The sequence below is a fragment of the Natator depressus genome, chromosome 4, assembly GCF_965152275.1.
Source record: "Natator depressus isolate rNatDep1 chromosome 4, rNatDep2.hap1, whole genome shotgun sequence".
Classification (NCBI taxonomy): Eukaryota; Metazoa; Chordata; order Testudines; family Cheloniidae; genus Natator; species Natator depressus.
In genome coordinates, this window is record NC_134237.1 from 8,389,171 (window position 1) to 8,415,642 (window position 26,472).

At 44.0% G+C, this 26,472-nt stretch overlaps 1 protein-coding gene and 1 non-coding gene across 17 annotated transcripts in view; one reads left to right on the forward strand and one right to left on the reverse strand.

The window, feature by feature from the left end:
• Positions 1 to 26,472, reverse strand: part of EPHA5 (EPH receptor A5) — a 375,690-nt gene that overhangs the window by 249,832 nt on the left and 99,386 nt on the right. The gene's annotated exons all lie outside the window — the stretch shown is intronic.
• On the forward strand, positions 3,511 to 3,583 carry TRNAK-UUU (transfer RNA lysine (anticodon UUU)). Its single transcript has one exon. It is a non-coding gene; the product is annotated as a tRNA-Lys (tRNA).

Here is a 26,472-nt window from a genome sequence, read left to right on the forward strand (position 1 = left end):
TAGGTGGGGGGGGGGGGGCGCTGAAGATGTTGTGCCTACGGGCGCATAAGGTGTAAATCCGGCCCTGTTCAGAACACAAGGTTAATTGCTGACTGGATAAAATCTCCAGGAGGGTACATACAATACCTTACTGAGCATGTCTGAAATTAAGCTAAGGTGTCAATACAGCACCTACAAAAAGAAAAGGAGGACTTGTGGCACCTTAGAGACTAACAAATTTATTTGAGCATAAGCTTTCGTGAGCTATAGCTCACTTCATCGGTTTCATGTAGCTCATGAAAGCTTATGCTCAAATAAATTTGTTAGTCTCTAAGGTGCCACAAGTCCTCCTTTTCTTTTTGTGAATACAGACTAACACGGCTGCTACTCTGAAACCTGTCAAAGTTCAGAGGAACTCAATTTGTTCTTAAAAATAAACAGACTTTATTTGCAGTATGGATCAATTTCATTTCTATAGAGGAGTCAAATTTTATTATTAATGGGCTTCTTAATTAGTACTTGCCCTGTCTTTTTATGCTGTTGTATTGAATTCAAGTGCACGAGGCTTAATGAACAGATGCTGCTTCTCTAGGTGGTTTAGGAGCTAACGCCTCATTATTTGCGAATATTTTTTAAAGGGCTGTTGTTACTCATGTGTCCTGTGCTCATTGCATGATCACAGTTACACGAAGTCAACCCAGACAAAGAGACTATGACAAACGCCTTCTTTCCTGAAGTCTGTATCTATGTCCATCAGGGTCATGCTAGGACCACATCAGTGCTGCAAGATAGGTGGGTCTCTCCTCTGGGCTTCAGAAGCCCTTCATTAATTTATCTGCAAATACACATTTTGCAGGGTGAAGGGTTTTAATAGTGAATATGTCCCTGCAAAATCAGTACTATTAACACATTGTCACTGCCTTTTTTTGACCCTGCAGAGAGTTACTCTAATATTGTGCCAACCTAGGGCAACATTTTCAAAAGCACCTAACTCACTTAGGAGTTTAAGTCCCTAAATCCTTGGGATTTAGGCCCCTAAACAACACTTATGAACTTTTGAAAATGTAAAACCAAGTCAACGCTTAGTGATATTTTACTTTGACAATCTCAGCAGGCTGTAGTGTCAGAAGGATTTTTTTAAACAAACAAGCTTATTTAGATTGTAAGCTATTTGGGGTAGGGCCTGTCTCTTTGTTCTGTGTTTGTACAGTCCCTAGCACAATGGGCCACTGGCCCATGACTGGGGCTCATAGGTGCTAAGGTAATACAAATGAAATGGTATTAATTATAATATTGCAGACTAATAACACAGAGAAACCTGCAATAAGAATGGCCCTTGGCAACTTTCCCCACATTGTAAACATATGGCCAAGTAAAGTATCCCCAGCGATTCGTACAATTTCATCCCACCTTATTTATTTTTGCTCTTTTCTGGGGTGGCTGCTCAAGAAAAGGTTTCACAATCTAAAGCTCTAGAATACTATTTTTAGAGCATGGAACTGGCGATTTCCGGACGGAAAGAGAACATCATTCAGCTGATCTAACTCTGCATACAGTGTATATCACATTGCTGCTGATGTGATTTCCCCAGCACCACCAATGCTGCACTCACAATTAAAACACAGCAAACATGTACAAAAGCCATGGTGCAAAAGCCACATACTGGTCTTCAACCTCTCTTCACCTAGGGCTACACCTGCTCATTCCCTGCACTGTGAAAGAGACAGCAAGGCAGCCAAACAAAACACAGTACCTTACATTTATATTTCTTTTCCCAGACTGCGTTCCACAGAATACTATAGAACTCAGAAAGGTTCTAGAAAATAGAATTTGAGGAGCTGGTCATGGCATTAGAGATGAAACATCCCTCTCTCTTTTATCCCAAAAAGTTGCCAGAAAGGTTCATTTGACAGCCTGCATTTAATTCCAGTTAGCACATGTTAAAATTAGAACTAAGGATCAGTGCCTCAGCCTAAATCAGCTGAGCTCCACCGACTTCAGTGAAGCCACAAGGATTTACACCCGCTGAGGATCTGGCCCTAGTAACATTTTACTTGTGTAGAATATTTGTCATCCCCAAGACTCACTGAGCATTTTACAGAGCATACACTGTACACACTACTGACATGCAGACCTTCCCAGGGCAGAAGGCAGGGAGCAGCCAAAGCAGTGCCACCACAGTGAATACACAACAGCAGAGGGCAGGGGATTTTTCCCCTAGGGCACAAAGCAAGCCAGTGCTTTCCTAAAATGCTCCACTGTATCCTGGATGTGATGCTCTGCAAAGACAAAAGTGGCAAATTGACTTCAATGGGGGCAGCGCGAGGCCAGCGCTAAGAGCTTTTGAAAAATCTCCTCCTTCTCATCTACCCAGAACAAACATGAAGGAGCTCATTCTGTAAAACTGTCGTTGGAAGGCTCCACACACAGAATCAAGTGCATGGATCCCAATCAACTTATGTCCGAATGATGAAGGGCTGAGTTAGCCCTGCTAGGGCTGGGACTCATGATGGCAAAGATTCTGGGCATTTCAAAACAAGATGCGTTGACCACCAGAGCATTATAAAATGTGGACAAACAGCTAAACTCAACATATTCCCAAGTACACACAGCACGTTCCACCCTGGGAGAACAAGCGCTGTGAGACCCCTGAGCGGGGGTGTCATTTAAAGAGTTACACTGCTGATTCCATGGTGGGGCATCGAATCCATGCCAAGAACAGATACAATTACCACTGGGCATGAAGGAAGACGGATTTGGAGAACAGCTGCTCAGTGTTGCTTGCTCCTGTCTGAATGCAATGATGCCTTCACCAGAATTATCAGCTTCAGTGAACGCTCATCAAAGCAACATTGACTTCTGTCCCACCTGATCCTCTCCCCATGGAGGGTGCAGGTACACTGTGGTCAGGCAACGGCCCCATGGCTTGCGAGGGAACTGCCAGGAGGAGGGGTTCTGAAGAACACCCAGAGCCATGGCTCTCTGCAAGAGGCTTCTTTTCCCATGGGGTTCAGCTGGCTCGTGGAATCTGTGTCCTCTTCGCCCTCGGGAAACTCATTGAGCCCCCTTCTGAACTTCAGTTTCACCCTCCCCAGGGGTTTTTCAAAGGACGGACACAAGATATTCAAATGCAGGGAAAAGTCTCCTCCTTTTTCATTGGCTTGCTCCTCTTGTAGGAATGCCACAGTCCATTGGTGAGGATGTCAAAATCATGTCCTGATTGATTCTCATGGCCCATTCAATGCACAACGACATCAACTAAGTAAATCAGGTAGTTTGAAGAAGCTAGACAGAAAAACAGAGCTGTGCCAGCTAATACATATCACACTATCTAGACATGAGAAAAATGTTTGCAGTAGCTGACAATGGACATGGCTAGAAACACCCATGCTAAACCTTATGACTCTGATACTAAGCCCACTGAACTAGTGATAGTCTTTCGGTTGACAACAGCAGACTTTGGACTAGGTCTTAGAAACTTCTTGTAGAAGCTTCATTACAAATACCAGAGCTCATGGTGAATAGAAGAGTGCCCGGATAGCTCAGTCAGCAGTGCATCAGACTTTTAATCTGAGGGTCCAGGGTTCAAGTCCCTGTTCGGGTGCAGAAGCTTTTGGGGGGGAGGGATAGTTCAGTGGTTTGAGCATTGGCCTGCTAAACCCACGGTTGTGAGTTCAATCCTTGAGGGGGCCATTTAGGGATCTGGGGCAAAAATTGGGGATTGGTCCTGCTTTGAGCAGGGGGTTGGACTAGATGACCTCCTGAGGTCCCTTCCAACCCTGATATTCTATGATTCTATATGCAGCAAACCTTTCCAAACCCCTTGTGATGGAAGACAAAATCCAAAAGCAGCCCACGGACCTTTGCAGACAGATTCTGAAATCCTGATATTGCCATAGACTTTAAGATCAGAAAGGATCATCATGATCATCTAGTCTGACCTCCTGCACATTGCAGGCCACTGAACCTCAGCCACTCACTCCTATAATAGACGCCCAACCTCTGGCTAAGTTACTGAAGTCCTCAAAACATGAGTTAAAGACCCCAAGTTACAGAGAATCCACCTTTTACACTATTTAAACCTGCAAGTGACCCATGCTGCAAAGGAAGGCAAAAAATGTTGTCTAGAGGTCTTCAGAAGTGGCCAGTGTTGCTCCTCTAGGGCAGCATGCATAGTACTTTCGCTTTGGCTTTGACTTGACTCTTCCCAGATTTCCGCAGACCTTGGACCTGTTTTGTGGGAATGGGTGGCACATCTGCTCTGGGGGACAGCTGTTTTCAAATTTTAAGTCAGGGCGTTTACAAAGATCCCCTTCACAATTGTATGAGTACCATTCACAACTGGAACAGAAGGATGCAGCTGCTACAACAATGGACATCACCTGCCCTCCTGCTCCAGACTCTACTCAGGCTTTGTAGTGGATGCTCTGGCATGTGTTGCAATATGATGGGAGATCTATTTTGATTTCCCTTGAGACAGGAGAGCATGTGACTCTGTGAGAGTACGCCAGTTTTCATTCTTCTGTTAAAATCAACAGTAAGGAAGGTGACACAGTACATTTCTCTTTCTGCAAATGTGACACATGGACATTGCATGTGATTATTTCTATGCAAGGAATTTGTGCAAATGTGATTTATTGCTTTGCTGGCAACTCAGCATTTTGTCCTCTAAAGTTATTACATTCGGATCTTCACATTTAAAAGGCAAGACTCTGAGCCGTTAGGAGAAAAGATGCGATGGCAGAAATGCATTAAAAACCCATAAATAGAAATCTCAACAAAAAAATTATACTAACTCTTGATTCAGAGTAACAGCCGTGTTAGTCTGTATTCGTAAAAAGAAAAAAGAAAAGGAGTACTTGTGGCACCTTAGAGACTAACCAGTTTATTTGAGCATGAGCTTTCGTGAGCTACAGCTCACTTCATCGGATGCATAGCATATCGTGGAAACTGCAGAAGACATTATATACACACGGAGACCATGAAACAAAACTTCCTCCCACCCCACTGTCCTGCTGCCAGAAGAGTTCCCAGAAGTCACCTACTACAGGACAGGCCTAACAAAGAAAATAACAGAACGCCACTAGCCGTCACCTTCAGCCCCCAACTAAAACCCCTCCAACGCATTATTAAGGATCTACAACCTATCCTGAAGGATGACCCAACACTCTCACAAATCTTGGGAGAAAGGCCAGTCCTTGCCTACAGACAGCCCCCCAACCTGAAGCGAATACTCACCAACAACCACATACCACACAACAGAACCACTAACCCAGGAACCTATCCTTGCAACAAAGCCCGTTGCCAACTGTGCCCACATATCTATTCAGAGAACACCATCACAGGGCCTAACAACATCAGCCACACTATCAGAGGCTCGTTCACCTGCACATCCACCAATGTGATATATGCCATCATGTGCCAGCAATGCCCCTCTGCCATGTACATTGGTCAAACTGGACAGTCTCTACGTAAAAGAATAAATGGACACAAATCAGATGTTAAGAATTATAACATTCATAAACCAGTCGGAGAACACTTCAATCTCTCTGGTCACGCAATCACAGACATGAGGGTCGCTATCTTACAGCAAAAAAACTTCAAATCCAGACTCCAGCGAGAAACTGCTGAATTGGAATTCATTTGCAAATTGGATACTATTAATTTGGGCTTGAATAGAGACTGGGAGTGGCTAAGTCATTATGCAAGGTAGCCTATCTCCCCTTGTTTTTTTCCTACAAACCCCCCCCCCCCCCCCAAGACGTTCTGGTTAAACTTGGATTATTGCTGTGCACATTGTAAGATGAGCTATTGCCAGCAGGAGAGTGAGTTTGTGTGTGTGGTTTTTGGAGGGGGTGTGTGTGGGGGGGGGGGTGAGAAAACCTGGATTAGTGCTGGAAATGACCCACCTTGATTATCATGCGCATTATAAAGAGAGGTTTCAAAGAGGGATGGGCTATTACCAGCAGGAGAGTGAGTTTGTATGTGTGTCTGTGTGTGTGTGTGGGGGGGGAAGAGTGAGAAAACCTTGATTTGTGCTGGAAATGGCCTTCCTTGATGATCACTTGATGATCACTTTAGATAAGCTGTTAGCAGCAGGACAGTGGGGTGGGAGGAAGTTTTGTTTCATGGTCTCTGTGTGTATATAATGTCTTCTGCAGTTTCCACGATATGCTATGCATCCGATGAAGTGAGCTGTAGCTCACGAAAGCTCATGCTCAAATAAACTGGTTAGTCTCTAAGGTGCCACAAGTACTCCTTTTCTTTTTTCTTTTTACTAACTCTTGAGAGTTCCCTAGCTGAGCTTGGTGCACAGTACCCTCCTTTAAACCAGAGGTTAGAAACAAATGTTCAAATACAGTCAGGGCTCATCAGTACCCGTGACCTGCAGTACTAATTTACCAAGAAACACAGCAATACAAATTGACCCAGGACAAGATTTTCAAAAATAGGTTTGTAAAGTTACGCTCTTAAGTCCATACTTAGGCACTTAAATGATCTGATTTTCAAAAACTGCTGGAAAAATGCAGCCACTACCTTTGACTTGGATCAGACCTATGGTGCCTTATGCCCAAAGGTTTCATATGTGCATAGGCTGTAAGGAATATAGCACTAGGCAGGACCTCCTGGATCATGGACTCCAGTACCCTGCTATCGCAGGCAGTCCCATCATATAATCCCACACAGAAACAAAATCCGTCTTAAAGCTAGTGAGGTTGTTTGTCCCCAGTACTCCTATTGGGAGGTTGTTTCAAATCCTCCTTCCTCCTTCTAATTGCCAGCCTAAATTTATTCATGGCCAGTTTATCTCCATTTGTTCTTGTGCCAACATTGCTTTTCAAGATTCAATAGCTCGTTTCCCTCCTAAAGCCAGTAGGGGTTCTCATGATCATCTAGTCTGAACTCCAACAGAATGCATGCCACAGAATTGTGTCCAGTGAGCCCTGCCTCTGGCCCATTAACCAGCTACAACAGCAGCAGTATGAAACGAAATGCGTTCTCCTGGGGCATATGCTGAGATGCACAGGGACATGTCATCTGAAGTCAAAATATATCCATTGCAGTTTGAGGCAGCAGTACTCAACCCTGTCTCTCCAGAACTTGCAGGAGTTCTGCAATGCTGCTTCAGTCATGATGGAGGCCTGTATGCCAGGCTTCAATGGGGCCATGCAGGGACAGGGGCTGACTGGGTGCCTGAGGTGTTCTGCAGGCACAGGGCCTCTGAGCAGATGACCCAGGCATCATGTGGCAACTGCATGGCTTCGGGATGGGCCCGGTGTATTTTCTGTGGGATGGAGCAAACTCCAGCCCATTGATGGAACAATGTGGGAGGAAGGGGATCTGCGTAAGGAGATTGCCTCCTACCAAAAGCCCCTGTGCTGGGCTTTAACACAGGAGGAGATGACCTGGCCCTTTGGGATGGGGAGGTTATTGAACAAGTTATTTGATTAATCTTTGTGGTGGGGTTCGACTGGCGCCATACGTGGTCGGATACGAGACATCAATTTATTTGACAAAAGACAATAATATTCATTGAATAAATGAAACAGAATTTTTAAAAAAAATCTTACACCAGCTCTAGCGCAAAGCAGCCGAGAGAAATTACACGCTCATCTCCGGCTTGTTTTTCAATACTGTCCTTAATACTGCTTTTGTCATGTGATCAAGTGCTTTAAGCCCCCCTTTCCTGCAGAGCCTTATGCACACGCTTAACTATATGCACTTCAGTGGGACTATTTGCCATGTGTAATGTTAAACACAGGCATAAGCCTTTGCAGGATCAGGGCCTGTATGGTGCAGGGATGTTGAGTGGAAGGGGAAAGCAGCTTTTGAGAGAAATCCTCTCCCTTAAGGAGTAGCCCACAACATGACAAGGCTGGAAAATCACTGATTGTCAGGACCGGTACGTAGACAGTCTGACCTAGTGGTCGGCGCAGGGGCGCTCAGCCCTAGTGGTCAGAGCCAGAGTCCAAGAGAGCAAGAGCCAGAATCAGAGTCCAGGAACCAAGCCTCGGTAAGACCCAGAATCAGAAACCAGGAATCAGCAAGAGTCAGGTCTGCTACAGCAGGAAGTCTCCCAGTTGCTCAGACAACTTCCTGTGCCTCCTTCTGGCTTAAACAGTCTGGTGTGGCCACTCACTGGGGCTGGTCATCATCCTTCCAATCAAGATCCTCGTGGATGGTACCTCCGGTAGGGGCCAGAGTTCTGCTACCCCCTCTCTTCTAGGAGTTCTGGGTGAGCTGCCCAGTAGTGGCCAGGTTGTGGGGGCTGTTTGGGAACCTGCGGGCCCTTCCGCTGATCTATAAAAACATTTTTAATCACCGTAGTATCTCTTCATCTGGTACAGAACGCTCAAGTATTTTCCTAGTTTTTCCTCATTATGAAGGGAACTGTATTATTACTAAACCACAGTCAGTCACTTATTTCTCCCCCAATGTTAGAGCTGTATGAAAAGCCAGCATCACATCAACAACGCCCGTCCACCAGGTCCAATGTTAGGATGTGTTTTGCTAACATGTGCTAAAATATGCTAAACTGCTCAAAATAAAACCTAGGGGGAGTCTTGCAGGGCAGCAGTGGCTTGTTTTTTATTCCCACCGAAAAGAGCTCTATCTTTAATGAAGCTGTTCAGCTTTATGTTTGAACAGCGAAAGCAGACGCCGGCTTCATCAGTGGTTAAGAGTTACAGAGCCCAAGAATGTTTTCTCGTCGAGCATCAGTTCCAGCTCTTTGAACCAATTGCCGCAGATTTCAGCAGCTTGCCCACACTACAATTTTCACACTTAGCAACTGTAAAATGGTTAAAGCGGTATCTTTCCACACGGCTGCGCCGTTATTAGTGCTTAGTTTGGCATGCCACCTTAGTTACGGGCTCTAAATGCCACTTTCGGCACTTCCCAGGGTAACCTTGGCCATGAAATTGGAAAATCAGATCATTTTCTGGTTTGTTTTCTTCTTTTTCTCTGGAAGAGATTAGATTTTGCTACGCTTAACTGACAAACCTCATTTGGGATGCAAGAGGCGGCCGAAGCCCTGACCTCCTTAAGAAGTGGGAGGCAAGACGTCTAAGGCAATGACGAGCAAGAAAGAACTAATTTCAACACATCACATAAATGACAATTAGTAATTAATTTGCACGGAGAGACAAAAATAGATGTAAATGGTTAGTGTGTCTCTCAGTGTCAGCTCAGGACATTAGTTTTGTTTCTTTAAAACAATGCTAAAATGGAAGAGCTTTTCTCCCTGTGTATTGTTGGCTATTTTCTATTGCACTTAGCAAAAGATAAAAGTACTGCAGTGGTTTTTTGCATTTTTAACTAAGCCCAGAAAAGAGACATCTAAGTAATACTTTAAAGAGCAATTATTTTTATACTTGTTTAAATGACTGTTTCACTTTTAACTTGTGATAATCTGTATACAGTTCATTATGTTCCAAGAATGTCAGGGCAGTATGCACTGCTGAAATCATTTGTTAAAAAACAGAAAACTTTCCAAACTGTATATTATTTATAACACCCGATGGGCAAACCTCAAAAGAGTGAATTTCCAATGTCTATTCAGACTACTGTATAAACTTATTAATTATTATTGAATCATAAAAATGTAAAATTGGAGGGGACCTTGAGAGGCCATCTACTCCAGCCCCCTGCACTGAGATAAGACTAAGTACACCTAGACCAGCCCTGACAGGTGTTTGTCCAATCTGCTTTTAAATGTTATGATTAATATTCTGCAATCATAATAATAAGCCAGATTCTCAGATGGCATAAAGCAACAATTGACTCAGCTACAATGAATTACTTCTGCTGAGGATATGGGCCCATTGATTGAGCTACACTGATTCACAATACCACAGAACCTGGACCATTGATTTCATGAGATCTATGCTGGTTATTATGCTGGTAGCATTTACTCAGGAATTACATAGACATCAAAATAGCAGGTAATCAACGGTGCCCAACACTAAGATTTTTGAAATAATGCTTCTGGTGGTTGTTCTATCTAATGCTGACTGCACCAAAACAAAACGAGACCATCTCAACTATTTGAAAATATTGTAAACTGGGAGGCCAAAGTAGGCCAAGAGAGTCCAAAAGTAAGCTACAGAGCTTCATTTCTTCTCCCTACCCATGTGCTTAGAGCCAAATCTCTGGATACAAAGGCCCCAGTCAAGACGAAAGTACATCCGCTCTCTGCAACACAGGTGCCCTGTTTTATTGGTACCTCTTGGGGGGGTTGTTCATATATTTGACCTTCATTGTGCCCCAGGCAAGGCTTACTGTAAATGACTGTTCATTGTGCAATATCAGGGTGAAGGACTTACCTAGAAACAGGTGAGTATGAGCAGAGGCTGAGAACAGCCCATGCATGTAGGTAGTAAGTGAAGGATGGGGAAGGCAGGATCTCCAGCTGGAAATATACACACACTCTCCTTCTCGAATGCCCAACATATCTTTGAAGAAAATGTTATGGCATCACTTGTGCAATTGTGTCCTGGATCAGCTCTCCAAACAAAGCCCAAGAGGTTGCTTTAAGAGCTGTTTAAGAACTGGATTTACCCAGCTGGAATCAGAGAAAATGGTGTGCCTTCCTTGTTTTTATTCTGAAAGAGGGGAGGGAATAGGGATGATGGGAGAAGAGAAGGAAGAGGGAGTGCTTGGTTGAGGATGGAAGGGTGTGCAAAGGGCACTCTTCTCTCACTCTATCCAGCTGCGTTCCAAAGCCCTTCTGTAACGCACCTCTCCGGCACCCCACCAAAATTGTCCACTGCCACCACCTCCCACTGGGCAGGAGCCACAGATCTTCACTTTGACTATCTGGATGCCCTATGCTGCATGTGTTTGTCCCTGCCTGCTCTGTGGTTTGGAAATAGTGGGTCATATGGAAATGGAAGAAAAGAAGACACTGGTAGTAGAAAATAATATACTGAGAATGGCAGGCAAGTGGAAGGTAGAAATTAAGACTTATTAAGGGGAATAACACTTGGCACTCTCAGTGTTAGATAGCCTGGAGAGTGAATGTTTGAGGTGGGCTGGACATGGGATAAGAAAGGGAGAACGACCAGCAAAGAAAACATGGGAGGAAGAGGACAGCCAGAAAGGATGTGGAAGACCGAGGATATGATGGGAAGACTCTGTCAGGAGAAGTTTGAAGAGAAAAGGACTAGAACTCCAAGACCTATGAATCTGTGCTATGGAATGGCAAAGAACCATGGGCACCTCTGACCCCATATAAATGGGAAAAGGAGTCAAAAGGTGAAGTGTATCTGATTGCCCAAGGCATCCTACTAACTTTTCAGTGACTAGCAATTATCCCCAGGCATGTAAGAGGTAGTGTAATTGGAATACACTGGAAATTGACAGTAATCGATTTTTTAGCATGCACTTTTATATTTCAACTAGGAGTGCCAAGCTAATGAAATAAACTAGTAAAGTACTAAAATGGATTACAGCATGTCAAACAGCGCAGAGACAGGAGCCTGTGAAAAACACCCCTCTGGATGTCAGTCAGATCCTCCGCTGGTACTACACTGTGCATAGATCACTCAACTTAATGACTTCAAGAGCTTCAGTAAAGTGTGTACATTAGAGCTGTTTAAATTAAACCAACCAAGTTCAGGAGAGAAAAACACATTGGTAAAAAGAAGAGCATGAGCAACACAGAATACGACATACCGCAGAGATTTTAAAAGCTTGCTGCCTAACAAAGAAATTTCCTACTGGCTCTGTGCCCATTAGCAACCTGCTAACGGAAAGGGTCAACAGACCTTCCCATAATTAGCCATATTTTCCAGAACTGTTTTCACTCAAGACTTGACATACAAGCTGTTGGCCCAGAGCTGATTTCCCCCTTCTGCAACAATACCTTAATGTAATTTAGCCAATTTTAAGGTGTCAGCAGCCAAAAAAGCATTACTTTGAACAGTTGCGCCTAAGAGACAGAATAATTTTAAAAGCGGAAATCCTGCAGGAGTTTAATCATAATACCTTGTCACATTCAAGTAAGAAGAAGAAGAAACACACAAGTTGTTTAATTCTGAGCTCAACAGGAATGAAAAATCAAAAGCTTTAAGGGTCTGATCCAGCATCAGCTTGATGTCAGTGGAAAGGCTCCCATTGACTTCAGTGGGCTTTGGATCACACCCTAAGAACTCTTGAAGGGTGTGTATTACTGTCATCTGATAAAGTCACCATCTTCCACTGACAACCTATTGTGTCTAGAGTAGCCAGAGATTCTCCTCAAAGGGGCGGATCATATCTCCTCAAGACAAAACCCCCTGGATGGGAGTGGAGTGACCAGGAAATTCCACGAAGTTCACCTCACACAAGGCCTTCCCACTTATTCAGGTACGATACTGCTCTAACTCCACTGACTTCTGTGGATCACTGCTGACATACATAGCCATGGAAGAGAGATCAGAGCTTAGTCCACAGCATCTTCCCTCAGGCACTGGGGAGGCCAGAAAGGGATGTGGACCTCTGAATAGGTTGATTCAGTGGATCTACTGGGAATGCTGCTCCTAACCTCTTGGTTCGCAGAGGTCCCATGTGCCCCTTTTACACTGTTCTGCAATCCCCACACCCAAGCACCAGAACCATAAGGACATGTGATTTAACTGGCTCCTTTGCCCACACCTGCAAAACCTTCCTCTCCACAGTGGGGCGCAGTGTCAGGCGTTAATCTGAGTCCTTGAGGAAGGATTATCCCCCCACTTTGACATCCTCAAAGGAGCATGGCAAGGAAAAAGGCAGCTGCTCCATGCCCACACCCCCCGCCATCCCTGCATGACTCCTCCCATCCCCACAGGGTCAAGCGACATGGCTACTAATGGTGCTGATCAGAAGTGAACAAGTTAGTGCTGACTCTGCTGTATCGCTGCCATAAGGGATTGCTAACAAACACCTTTCCTTCTTGAAACCACCAGACCCGCCTCTGTACATTCCTTGTTCCTGCCCGCACCACCACATGACACTAGCCAAGGAATTCATTCAGACTCCCACAGTCATACAGTACTGATCATCCAAATGAAAAGTACCTTATGCAAACCAAGACAAAAGATTACTGCAAAAACACCGATTCCCAGATTGATGTTGACGATGGCTCAGCTGCGTGCAGCTCTGAAGATTATTAACAATGCCATTCATTGGGTTGTAGATCAAGTGCTGTAAAGGCCTTTGGAAAAAAAGAATTCCTTGCTCTTCTACCCAACAGCCTACGCTATAGAGTGGTGGAAAGGCTATCCATTCCCTTCCCATGCTGAGCAACTTGAAAGTTAACAGTGCCTGCAGCTTCATCATGTTTTCTACAACAAGATGCGAAGTAAGTAGAGTCAATGTATCCCCAATCACAGCCTCAGATGGTCACCCGCCCCTCCACCTCCACAAAACCACTCCTGATTTCAGGACAAAAGTCCCAAATACCCCATCTAAGTATTCAGATCCTTCTTTATTTTTCTGCATTGTATCTTGATTAAGACAAGTTTCATGGAAACATTGAATGGTCCCAGTATTTCAGACTCATGGCACAGAGAGTTGGCTTCTAGTTAACACAAAATACAAATGTACAAACAACCCTCTGGAAATCCATCTCTTCACAGCAGAGGGTCGATTCAGTGGGTGTTTGTGAAGATCTTCACTTTGACATTTCACTGTTTTTTTCATCAGTGTCACTAGAGCACGTAGGGCCCTGCTATGGGCTGTGTAAACAAAGAACTAAAAGACGGTCCCCTGCTCTCTCTTTCCGTCCTGATTGTGAATTGCTATATCCTAAGGGACGGGTTCTGGCTCTTGCATTGGACAGGATGCTAAAGGACACACACAGTAGCTGCTCTGCTCTCTTTGCATCAGGTGCAGAGTATGCTTCCCTGTGCTTAGCTAGCTCTTTTGCCCAGTGCTAAGGGATAAAAGCCATAGTCCCTCTCCATCCCATTTTGGATGGCTAACACGAGCTGTGGCATTCACAGGACACAGTGCCTACCAATTCGCAATGGGAATGTGCCTAGATTCTGCCTTGAGGGCAGAGTGAAGGGAGATTCCCCATGACCCTCTACAAACCCACTCAAAATTGGACACAATCTGGCCATGAGACAGCAACAATACTGTTGCAAAAATTAAATTTTAACTTTGCTCTTCAGGAAATGGGCATGTTGTGCTCAGATTAGAAAAAAAAATCCAATGTGGAACTCAAACTGTGACACAACATGCCTTTTCACTATTAGATCACGCGATGCCTGCACGCCTTTAAAGACCAAACAACAACTGATGCTGTGTTATGCAACTCTGTAGAGCCCATATCCCAGTTAGGAGATTATTGATGAGTAAGGGATGAGATACAGCAGTTTGTGCAGTTGCTGAGAGATAACGTCGCTCCCTGGATTTGTGTTGAGATAGGAGGCCAAAGGCCAAATTCGTCAAGCACTTGACTCAACAATCACAAGACCTGCCATGTGTTACTCCACTTACAAAACAGGATAATTTACTTTTACAGCGGTGATAAATGTGGGTAAAGCTAATTCCTAGCGGTGCAGATGTTGTCGCAGGACAATATGAGCTGAAACCTCCATCAGCCAATCAGAAAGCTTCCCCAGCCTTGTCCATTTCCTACATTTATATTAAGAATGATTTAAAAAAAAAATCTTTCCCTTCCCCACCATGTAATTTAATATTAATAGCTTGACATTTCCTTTTTCATGTTAAAAAGTTCTCTATCGTAAGACATATATTTGATCACGATTTGCTCTGCGTATGCTATATTTTCATTATGAACAAAAATAATAAAAAAAAGAGTAAGGTAATAAAATAAAATGAAATTGTATAAAGTCTATCCGAGGCATTACAGCTGGAAGGAAATGAGAAAGATCCATAGGACTGCATTTTCATTCAACAGGATATTAATTCACAAGTCTTCGAGCTTTATAGTACAGAATCTTTTTAATCACTTGACGTGATATGCAGGACTGGTAGGAGAAAACCGGCAAGTGAAAAGTCTTGTACATAAGACACTCAGATGCTGCAGTCAGAGAGGCCATATAAGCAGGTAGGCAGATACAGAAAAGCCTGACTTACACTAATGCCCCTCTGCCATGTACATTCACCAAACCGGACAGTCTCTATGCAAAAGAATAAGTGGACACAAATCAGATGTCAAAAATTATAACATTCAAAAACCAGTCGGAGAACACTTCAAGCTCCCTCGACACTCAATTACAGACCTAAAAGTCGCAATCCTTCAACAAAAAAACTTCAAAAACAGACTCAAATGAGAAACTGCAGAACTGGAATTAATTTGCAAACTGGACACCATTAAACGATGCTTGAATAAAGACTGGGAGCGGATGGGTCATTACACAAACTAAAAACTATTTCCCCATGCTAATTTTTATCCTACTGTTACTCACACCTTCTTGTCAACTGTTTGAAATGGGCCATCCTGATTATCACTACAAAAGTTTTTTTTCTCCTGCTGATAATAGCCCACCTTAACTGATGAGTCTCCAGCAACCCCCATTTTTTCATGTTCTCTGTATATATATATATATATATATATCTTCCTACTGTGTTTTCCACTGCATATATCCAATGAAGTGGGGTTTAGCCCACGAAAGCTTATGCTCAAATAAATTGGTTAGTCTCTAAGGTGCCACAAGTACTCCTCGTTCTTTTTGCCGATACAGACTAACCCGGCTACCACTCTGAAACTAAAGGTTCTATTCATTCTGCTCACACCACGTCGCACCCCCCACAAAGATACAGAAGCTGGTTTCTGAGGTCTCCCTGAATTGATAATAATAATTGTTAGGTGCTGGTGTGATCACAACTGTACACAACACAGAAGGGAAAAGCAAAGTAGTCTCTGTCCCGGAGACCTTATAAAGTTAAGGGGGAGATTTTCTAAAGTGTCCGTGTAATCTCAATGGCACTTGTGCTCCTAAATCCTGGAGATGCTTTCAAAAAAATCTCCTCCTAGACAAATACATTGTTAATCCTTCACTAGAGCATTGGGGCAGGCTCTAGCATGGTGGTGTCGTTGGTAGTGGTGGGTTGTTGTTGGGGTTTTCTGCTGCTGTTGGTTGGCTTGTTAGTGTAAACCTTGAGGGCTGTGTTCTGATGTTCTGTTCTCAATGTACTCTTGCTTAATGCACAGGATAATGGATCGATGGCCCTACTGACTATAAAAGTTTGTGACATCCTTATAGCTACTCAGTCCATGTGGCAAAGTCCTGGTGCTCAAGGTTCTGAGATATATCCCCACTGATGACCATGGTGTCTATATATATGTCACCACCATTTGTTACAGATACAGGATCCTTCCCTCACCCCCCCCCCCCACCCCACTATTTTTTGTGCCTCACAAGGACAGGTCACACTGTCATGAGTAATATTAGAATACAAAGCACTATTGTCCCCAAAAGGATCTAAGGATTTTGTAAAAGTACAAAATGAAGTTTATTCCTCTGTCCCATGTATTCCATAAGTCCGCTGGTCTAGCTTATATGACAAACATTGAGCTGCGAAGACCAGAAGATATCTTTTACCATGCCAGATTGTTTTATTTTATTTTATTTTTTTATTACAGCAATCCAAAGATGGGAAAAATAAAGACATGCTTGATGTTAGTGAGTTACAAGCTTGTTGAAAAGGCTAGACAGCTGTTTTCAGAAAAGTTCCCTTATGTGTCAAAATTCCCAGAGTAAAAAGTTGAGGTAGTATATTTCTTAGCCGTAGCTGACCTGATGTTAAAAATCATATTACACCCACCCATAGGTGCAACTAACTATCACAATCCACATTTTTATTTAGTCTCAGACCAGTATCTCTTCTATTTTAGGTATTGAAAAATTCCCAGATAAAATATAATACTAAGCTGGAGTTAAGGTTCAGAGTAAAAAACAGTAATGATGGGTAAGAAATTTTGGGGGCCAGATCCACCAGTAGATTCTGTCTGCTTGTGCTACACAGGAGCAGTGCAAAGCATTCAGACCACAATGGCCAATCAAATGCTTGGGATATAATTTTCATTAATGCCTAGGTGACTCAGGATCCCATTAGGAAAAGTGACTCAGGAACTCAGTGCTCAGATCCTCAAAGGTGCCAACTCCCCCGGAAATCAATGATCTGCTCCACAGAAGTGCGACTACTGAGATGGATGAGTGGTGTCAGCACAAGAGACCACGCAAGGAAAATGTATGTTAGAGACATGCTCCAAGTAAAACCCATGAACAGAAAAATGAGTGAGTGCAGGCTCAGAGATCTGGTCATGTAAAGCACAATCCTGACAGCTATGAGTCCACTGGCTCATAGCTGAAGGGAAAAGACAGAGAGGCCAACACAAGATGAAGTGGTGGGAGGTCATAAAGGAAAAGGTTAGCATGAGGGGTGACAAGGTACGTCTACACAGCAAAAAAAAACAACCACCAATGAGATTCAGAGCCCGGGTCAACTGACGAGGTCTTGCAGGGCTTATGCTGCGGGGCTAAAAATAGCAGTGTGAGCATGCGGGTTCAGGCTGGGACCCGGGCCCTGAAACCCTCCCCACGCACTGGAGACAGAGAACTTATACAGTGGACCCCATTTGATGGGATTAACACAAGGAAGACGCAGCCATAAAAACGCTTAAAACATTATTTCTATTGTAGCTGTGATATACCCCCAGAACGCATTTGTTATTTTTTCACCCGGGCAAAATTCTCACTATTGCTCTAGAATCAGCCAATCCACCTAGAAAAGGTCAACCCCTCCCCACCTCTGGTCCAGGAATACAGCAAAATGTAGGATCAGGGTATACACCGGTGGCAATGCACCGTTACATAATGCGGTGATTATGGACATTATTATCATCAACTCACCGACTCTACATTGCCTGGAAGCATTTGAAAGTCCTACTGTAAAAACTCGGCGGGCAACACTTAACTTGTCAGCTCTGTGCAGCTGTACCACAGGCAAAGACCACAATGGATTTTCTGTTTGGGTAGCTTGGAGGGCACACGCCACAAATGAGCCTGCTGCTCTTCAGCAGCAAATCATTTCTTTCAAACGGAGCATCCACGATGTCTTGTCCTTACAGCAGCCCTGAGGTCCTTCTGTGGTCCCCCAACAATGCATTGTTTTCACAGTGATTTCACAGGCTGTTTGTTTTCAATAAATAGCAGCCATCTGAGCCGTCTGTGCAGCATCCCCGGTCTGCGGGCGTCCATGTATGCATGTGTGTATCTCCCAGCAGCTTCAGCAAATTCCAGACCTTACAGCAACAAAATACTAATTACAAACCAATTTCCTAACCGTTGACAGGTTTCTTTTGTACTGCTGATATCTTTTACAGTTGTGAATGCCCAGATGGCAGCAAAAGCACACTTGGCCTCTAGATTAATGATCAACATTGATCAGGAAGCATGGGCACAAGGGAGAAAAGCCAATGCCCATTATCAGTGTTCTGTGCATTACAGGAGTGCTTATAGGCCACAACTGAGGTTGGGAACTCACTCCACTATGACTGTGCATACACAAGCTCCTGCCCCGAGAGCTTACATTTTACATACACATGATGAACAAAGGGTGAGAAGGGAAACAAAGGCATGGAGGAAGTGACTTGACCAAGGTCACATAGTAAGTCAGTGGCAGTCCAGTTTTGGGCCCCACACTACAAGAAGGATGTGGAAAAATTGGAGGGAGTCCAGTGGAGGGCAACGAAAATGATTAGGGGGCTGGAGCACATGACTTATGAGGAGAGGCTGAGGGAACTGGGGTTATTTAGTCTGCAGAAGAGAAGAATGAGGGGGGATTTGATAGCTGCTTTCAACTACCTGAAAGGGAGGTTCCAAAGAGGATGGATCTAGACTGTTCTCAGGGGTACCAGATGACAGAACAAGGAGTAATGGTCTCAAGTTGCAGTGGGGCGAGGTATAGGTTGGATATTAGGAAAAACTTTTTCACTAGGAGGGTGGTGAAACACTGGAATGCGTTACCTAGGGAGATGGTGGAATCTCCTTCCTTAGAGGTTGTTAAGGTCAGGCTTGACAAAGCCCTGGCTCGGATGATTTAATTGGGGATTGGTCCTGCTTTGAGCAGGGGGTTGGACTAGATGACCTGAGTTCCCTTCCAACCCTGATATTCTATTATTCTAATCTCCTGCATCCCAGCCCAGGGCCTTATCCACCTGTCCACATGGCCTCCATGCTATACTATACCATAGGTTTACATATATACCTTCATGGTTTGTTGCAATGCCTCCTCCTTCAGGAGTCAAATAATGTCTTGTTTTATACCCAAAATATACTTCCAGACCTAAAAATGTTCATTCTAAATTTCATTTGACTTCTTAACTGTATTGGGAGGGAAGGCCAGCTGTTAATAAATACTGGACATGTTCTGCCTCACAGCCTCTGTAATGAAATGTTTTCTGTCTTCCTAAAACTCCCTCTTACTTTCAATTAGGGAATGTGGGCTTAAAATTTGGGAATTTAAAAACTAGGGCTAGGTTTTTCAATGGGAACTGGGACCTAACGCCCTTAGGCTCTTTCCAAAATCCCACCTTCGGTGCCTATAGCCAATCTGCTGCACTCTCATATGAGCACCCAGGTAAGTAACTTGATTTTCAGAAATGCTGAGCACCCTGCAGCCTCTGCTGACTTCACCAGGAGCTGCTGCAGGATGCTCAGCACTTCTGAAAATTGGGCCACTTATGGAGGACCCTCAGTATGGATTTGGGGCCCCTACATTTGAAACTCTTGCCCTTGATCTTTGCACCAAGATCCCTTCTGACTATTTTGGCAATTTCATCAATAGCTCATAATAGCGATAGGGAGAGAGGAGAATGTTTGCACCTGCTATAATTAGCTTTTAGTTCTTTAAATACCATTTCGATCTCAGCGTGTGGAAACACTGCATATTTAATGGCCGGAATCTAAAGCATTTTCTTTCCACTCCCCCTCGTCCTCACTTTTCTAACCCGACTTCATTTGCTGCACCTTGACAGGAAACAAGCGACTTTAAATACCCCTTTATAAACAGGATGAGCAGGCACGCGTGTACCGAATTCAATTGGAGTCTTCTACACATCTGAGGGCATGCTAAGGCCTTAAAAAGGAATATGTTTTGCCTTTGAGCCATACGTACAATGGCTACAGAGATCAATGGAGAAACACACAAGGACAGAGGGCCTTGCTATGGAAGTACAGTACTTACTCTACAGTTACAGTATACACCTAGATTCAGGGGATCAAAACCGCTCCGCACTCAACATTTTCTGTTTAGGCACCTAAATAACTCGCTGGATCTTCAAAAGGCCCCGGCTCTCAGGCCCCGAAATGAAATTTCATTCTCAATGGGCAGAGATACTGGGCACTGAGCGCTTTAGAAAATCTGGGCCCTAATTTGGGCACCCACTCCTCTGCCAACTTCCACCCGAGAGGGCAGGGAGAAAAAGAATGCTTTCTGCCTGCAATTCTGCACGGGTTGGCTGTAGCCAGAGGAGAATACAGGGGAAATGTGGAGGTTTATAAGCCTTTTATTATAAGGAACTTTCAAAAAACGAAGGGCAAGATTTTCAGAGGTAACTAGTGATTGGCTGCATTTTCAGGTGCCCAACTTGAAAGAGGCCTGATTTTAAGAGGATGGCTGCTCCGCACTTTCTGAAAATCACGTTTCTTTTAAGCGTTCTCAAGTTAGGGACCCATTTCCTTCCCCCCTCCCGCCACCAATTTCCAATATAGAGCAAAACCCACTCAATTACCATACTGTAAGCACATTCAATGTAGTCAGGGGGATTATCTTAGTACTAGAGTTATTTAATTTTGGCTCCAGTTCAGACTGAAAACACCATCAATCATCATGCTATAGTTACATAACTCCATATCACTGCCTCCCATCACATGCAGGTAAACAAATGAACACGGATCTCTTCTAGATCAACCACCCACTGAATTCAGGAAAGACCAATGTCATCTCCCTTATCTTGCCGTACAAAACCCTTCTGCAGCACTGGGATGGATGGATCCTGAACTCCACTTGGTGCAGGGTCTGAAGAAGGAACAAAGAACACAGGCCATATTTACAGGATGGGGGAATGTTGGAGCCGGTGGTGGATAATCCGCAAAACATGAGTTCCCAATGTAATGCTGCAGCAAAAAGTGCTAATGCAATTCTGGAATGTATCAACAGGGGAATCTTGAGTAGGAGTAGAGAGATTATTTTACTTCTGTAGTTGGCACAGGTGGGACCACTGCTGGCACACTGCATCCAGTTCTGGTGCCCACAATTCAAGAAGGGTGTTGACAAATTGGAGCGGGTTCAGAGAATGAGTAAAAGATTAGAAAGCCTGACAGTGATAGGTTCAACGTGCTCAATCTATTTGTTTTAACAAAGAGATAGTTAAGAGGTGACTTGATTACAGTCTCTAAGTGTCTACACAGGGAACAAATATTTAATAATGGTCTCTTTAATTTAGCAGAGAAAGGTAGAACAACATGATCAAATGGCTGGAATTTGAAGCTGCACAAATTCAAAGTGGAAATAAGATGTACATTTTTAACAGTGAAAATAATTAACCATTGGAACAATTTACCCAAATGGTGTCTCCATCACTGGCAATTTTTAAATCAAGATTGGACGGTTTTTTGAAAGATCTTCTCTAGGAATTATTTTGGGGCAATTCTCTGGCCTGTGCTATACAGGAGATCAGACTAGATGATCCCAATAGCTTCTTCTGGCCTTAGAATCCATGAATCAATGAAAGAATGGATAGGGCAAGAAGCAAAAGCAGCTCCTAGCTCTCCAGGGATTCCCTTTGGGATGGGGATCTATGGAGAGTTGCCTAAGTTGACTTTGTAGATTCTTTATGCAGACAGAGCACCACAAAGCAGTCACAGTGGTGGCCAAGATCTGTCTGACTGTCTCACAGTCCCCATTCCACTATTAGCCAAAAAACACAGACTTCCGCCACCTTCTAAAGTGTACATTGATTAGAATATCACAAGCATTTTTAGTCTCATGATATGATTCAGATATTGCACCAGAAGATGAGCACATGGTGAACATGGAGACAGGATTAAAGTTAAGGTTGTTTCTGGAACCTTAACTATGACCTTCCCTATATAAGGATGTGGAAAAAAATAGTAAGACACTAGGCTGTACTATGTAAAAATTTAGTGTATGACCATGTAATTAAAGACTGTATTATAATACCTATGCAGAAGGGGGTAGAGTTAAGGTTATTTGTTCAACCTCCACTTTTTCATTTTCTGACTTCTCAGACTTGACATTCAAAACCCTAACACTGCACTGATGTAGCCTTGTAAAATATTACTTTCCCACTCATATAGGGCAAGCATATTATTTTACAAAGCCTAAAACAACATTAGTTTTTGTCACTATGATCAGCACTATAATTATAAGAATACATGAGTAGATTTTGCTAGTAAACTGTCATGACAATTTTGCAGAGCTGTATTAATGTCTGTTGTTGTATTTTAATTTAAAATGTACCAATGCGGTAAAGAGAAGCCAGAGACGCAAGTAACAGGAGATAATGCAATGCATGTTTTAATGGGCAAGGTGGAGTCCTCTTACTTCACTCATAAAAGGTGGGTTCTCTTTGTTTTCAGAAATCCTCTTCATAAAGTGCTCTTTAGTCAAAGGATATATTCTGGACAGATACATTCACAGACGCACAGAGCCCAGAAATACAGACGCTCCCCGGGTTACGCAAACCCGACTTACACAAATCCAAGCTTATGGAAAAACTTCCGTAAGCTAGAAATAGGAGGTTATTGGGTTTTGGGGGGTTTTTTTTGCATAATGGCCAGAGATACATTTCCGACTTACACAAACTTCGACTTATGCAAGGTGTTCCGGAACGGAATGCTTGCATAAGTCGGGGAGCTTCTGTATTACTGCTACATAGAGGTATCAGGATTTTTGTTAATAGAGTTCCTCCTTGCCCTACTGTGCTCACGCTCTGGGCTAGACCACGCACTCCTCTACTTAGCACCAACTGCAGGAGATGGCCACAGCTGTGCAATGGTCATTGGCAGAGCTAGCCAGGCTGACAGGGGCCAGGAGGAGACAGGACTTTGCACTGGCCTGTGGAGATGACCATTGAGGTATGGTCTCCACTGAAAAATTTTATTGGCATAGTTCCATTGGTCAGGGTGTAAAAAGACCCACATACTCCTGACTTATATAGCTATGTCAACTTCACCCCCATTGTAGACCCAGCTATGTTGATGGAAGAATGTGTCCATCGATGTAGCTGCTATCACTTGGGGAGCTGGTATTCCTAGGCACACAGAAAAACTCCTGTAGTGTAGACATACCCTGAGAGAAGCACACAATGAATCCAGTCTGGGCTTCCTGGTGCTCCCACTGGGACCATGCACATCCACACACACCCCATAAGGCCTTAACACAATGCCAGGAGACCTTTAACTCCGCCTCCTCACACAGTCACCTTCACACTTTTTCATTCTGTCCTCTATTCCCATCCAAGGCCAGCTCCAAACATCACTGATGCCATGGAAGTGTTTTGGCTGAGTTCACTGGGCTTTGGATCAAGTCCTCTGAGACGATCCCCACTCTTCTAACTCCCTCCTCAAAACCCACTTCTCCCCTGGCTTTACACCTAACATTCCCATTCCTGCTCCGGTTGGCCTGCCCCTTCCACCCTACTTCTGTCTCTGTTTAAAAATGTTCATGGATTCACAGATTTTAAGACCAGAGAGGTCGACTACACCCATCTAACTCTGACCTCCTGCTCCACACAGGCCATAGTTTCACCCAGTGATTCCTGCATCAGGCCCCAAAATACCAGAATGTATACTCTCCATTCAAAATGACTTGCATTACCGTTACATTTCATCTCCTCCTTGGTCCCCTTCCTTGCTAGGATACCTCCATTTCCTATGTTTGCTATTGAAGTTGAAGACTTTTTTGGCAAGGAACTTATTTATTTTTTAAAAAAATCTCTGTAAATCCTTATGTGAATTTATAGAATCATAGAATATCAGGGTTGGAAGGAACCTCAGGAGGTCATCTAGTCCAACCCCCTGCTCAAAGCAGGACCAATCCCCAACTAAATCATCCCAGCCAGGGCTTTGTCAAGCCTGACATTAAAAATATCTAAGGAAGGAGATTCCACCACCTCCCTAGGTAACGCATTCCAGTGTTTCACCACCCTCCTAAAGAAAATGTTTTTTTCTAATATCCAATCTAAACCTCCCCCATTGCAACTTGAGACCATTACTCCTCGTTCTGTCATCTGCTACCACTGAGAACAGTCTAGATCCATCCTCTTTGGAACCCCCTTTCAGGTAGCTGAAAGCAGCTATCAAATCCCCCCTCATTCTTCTCTTCCACAGACTAAACAATCCCAGTTCTCTCAGCCTCTCCTCATTAGTCCTGTGTTCCAGTCCCCTAATCATTTTTGTTGCCCTCCGCTGGACTCTCTCCAATTTTTCCACATCCTTCTTGTAGTGTGGGGCCCAAAACTGGACACAGTACTCCAGATGAGGCCTCACCAATGTCGAATAGAGGGGAACGATCACGTCCCTCGATCTGCGGGCAATGCCCCTACTTATACATCCCAAAATGCCATTGGCCTTCTTGGCAACAAGGGCACACTGTTAACTCATATCCCCAGCTTCTCATCCACTGTAACCCCTAGATCCTTTTCTGCAGAACTGCTGCCGAGCCATTCAGTCCCTAGTCTGTAGCGTTGCATTGAATTCTTCCATCCTAAGTGCAGGACTCTGCACTTGTCGTTGTTGAACCTCATCAGATTTATTTTGGACCAATCCTGTAATTTGACTAGGGCCCTCTGTATCCTATCCCTATTCTCCAGCGTATCTACCTCTCCTCCCAGTTTTGTGTCATCTGCAAACTTGCTAAGGGTGCAATCCACGCCATCCTTCAGATCAGTAATGAAGATATTGAACAAAACCGGCCCCAGGACCGACCCTTGGGGCACTCCACTTGATACCGGCTGCCAACTAGACATGGAGCCATTGATCACTACCCGTTGAGCCCGACAATCTAGCCAGCTTTCTATCCACCTTATAGAGTTCATTCATCCAGCCCATACTTCTTTAAACTTGCTGGCAAGAATACTGTGGGAGATCGTGTCAAAAGCTTTGCTAAAGTCAGGGGAAAAAAGGCCACTGCTTTCCCCTCATCCGCAGAGCCAGTTATCTCATCATAGAAGACAATTAGATTAGTCAGGCATGACTTGCCCTTGGTGAATCCATGCTGACCATTCCTGATCACTTTCCTCTCCTCTAAGTGCTTCAGAATTGATTCCTTGAGGACCTGCTCCATGATTTTTCCAGGGACTGAGGTGAGGCTGACTGGCCTATAGTTCCCAGGATCCTCCTTCTTCCCTTTTTGAAAGATGAGCACTACATTAGCCTTTTTCCAGTCGTCCGGGACCTCCCCCGATCCCCATGAGTTTTCAAAGATAATGGCCAATGGCTCTGCAATCATATCCGCCAACTCCTTTAGCACTCTCGGATGCAGCGCATCCGGCCCCATGGACTTGTGCTCGTCCAGCTTTTCTAAATAGTCCCAAACCACTTCTTTCTCCACAGAGGGCTGGTCACCTCCTCTCCATGCTGTGCTGCCCAGTGCAGTAGTCTGGGAGCTGACCTTGTTCGTGAAGACAGAGGCAAAAAAAACATTGAGTACATTAGCTTTTTCCACATTCTCTGTCACTAGGTTGCCTCCCCCATTCAGTAAGGGGCCCACACTTTCCTTGACTTTCTTCTTGTTGCTAACATACCTGAAGAAACCCTTCTTGTTACTCTTAACATCTCTTGCTAGCTGCAACTCCAAGTGTGATTTGGCCTTCCTGATTTCACTCCTGCATGCCTGAGCAATATTTTTATACTCTCCCCTGGTCATTTGTCCAATCTTCCACTTCTTGTAAGCTTCTTCTTTGTGTTTAAGATCAGCAAGGATTTCACTGTTAAGGCAAGCTGGTCGCCTGCCATATTTACTATTCTTTCTACACATTGGGATGGTTTGTCCCTGTAACCTCAATAAGGATTCTTTAAAATACAGCCAGCTCTCCTGGACTCCTTTCCCCCTCATGTTATTCTCCCACGGGATCCTGCCTATCAGTTCCCCAAGGAAGTCAAAGTCTGTTTTTCTGAAGTCCAGGGTCCATATTCTGCTGCTCTCCTTTCTTCCTTGTGTCAGGATCCTGAGCTCAACCATCTCATGGTCACTGCCTCCCAGGTTCCCATCCACTTTTGCTTCCCCTACTAATTCTTCCCGGTTTGTGAGCAGCAGGTCAAGAAGAGCTCTGTCCCGAGTTGGTTCCTCCAGCACTTGCACCAGGAAATTGTCCCCTACACTTTCCAAAAACTTCCTGGATGTCTCCATATAAATGTTTATTGTTAAATACTAATTATAACACTGACATTAATAATAATGTTGTGTTGTCCTCAGTGAAGACTAACCTTTCTAGATTAAAGGGGCCCAAACATCAGTGCCAAAATAAAACCC